This window comes from Suricata suricatta, chromosome 1, assembly GCF_006229205.1.
Source record: "Suricata suricatta isolate VVHF042 chromosome 1, meerkat_22Aug2017_6uvM2_HiC, whole genome shotgun sequence".
In the NCBI taxonomy this organism is placed as follows: Eukaryota; Metazoa; Chordata; class Mammalia; order Carnivora; family Herpestidae; genus Suricata; species Suricata suricatta.
The window spans coordinates 6,306,092-6,307,205 of NC_043700.1; the positions used below are offsets into that span (position 1 = coordinate 6,306,092).

Below are 1,114 nucleotides of genomic sequence, written 5' to 3' on the forward strand. Positions count from 1 at the left end.
CAGTCATTCGTTATGAACAGTACACTAGATTATAAGGTATGTTCATATAAACGATCATAAAATATGAACATTAAAATACTTTATTGACTTTACTGACATGAAAGAAAAGCTGGAAATGATCTAACTTAAGATATTATTAATAGATTGTTAAAAGATGATTTTGATATAAAGTATACCCGGCATGACCGAGACAGGCGCCCTCTGGCGGAGGCGGTATCCCGTCTGCCCACACCCCAGGATTACGGGGGTCTGTGCTTTGCTCAAGTCAGCGTCTGTATCCAAATTTATTCTGTGTATTTAAGTAGGGTGGTCTTCTGGAATATTGCACAAACGAAAGGTTCACATTTTTTTGTGTGTGAAATCAGTGAGCAGATGGAATATTCTATCTATTTTTAAAGACTGCTTATAAACACATAAGCTTGTGCATCAATTCAAATTTGGTCAAGATACTTCCTCCACAAATTAATGCCATCGATCAAATTAGTGACATTTATCAAATGTGTATGTTCAAAACACCATACCACAGTGATTCATTCCATAGAAATTTATAATCAGCATAATGTATTGCTTTAGCATGGCATAGTGTGGTATTTTGAGCAAGGTGGAGGAATTTGATAAAAGTTTCCAAGGAAATTCTTAATTTTAATTTTTATTATTTTTTGTGCATATATCCTTTTTTAATAATTAATTTTTAATTTAATAGTTTATTGTCTAATCGGTTTCCATATAACACCCAGTGCTTCTCCCCACAAGTGCCCCCTCCATGACCATCACCCCCTCCCTCCCTCCCCCTTCAGTCCACAGTTCGTTTTCAGTATTCCATAGTCTCTCATGATCTGTGTCCCTCACTCTCCCCAGCTCTCTTTCCCCCTTCCTCTCCCTATGGGCCTCTGTTAGGTTTCTCCTGCTAGACCTATGAGTGCAAACATATGGTATCTTAATTTTTAAAAATCTCAAATATGCACGGAGTTCTGCTATACCTGCGATGTTTGTAAACGCTTTACATGATTAACTCGTTCTGTTCTCACTAAAAAACCTATGAGATATTATCCACAGTTGATAAATGGCTAAGTGAGTTACTCCGAGTCACACGGCTCCTAAATGGTAGAGATGG

The 1,114-nt window shown here is 37.3% G+C and overlaps 1 protein-coding gene and 1 long non-coding RNA gene across 13 annotated transcripts in view; one reads left to right on the forward strand and one right to left on the reverse strand.

Annotated features, from left to right (window-relative positions):
• LOC115287443 (zinc finger protein 596-like) overlaps positions 1 to 1,114 on the reverse strand; it is a 41,165-nt gene that overhangs the window by 15,308 nt on the left and 24,743 nt on the right. The gene's annotated exons all lie outside the window — the stretch shown is intronic.
• The window catches only part of LOC115287496, a 23,103-nt gene that overhangs the window by 14,364 nt on the left and 7,625 nt on the right, over positions 1 to 1,114 (forward strand). The window lies entirely within an intron of this gene.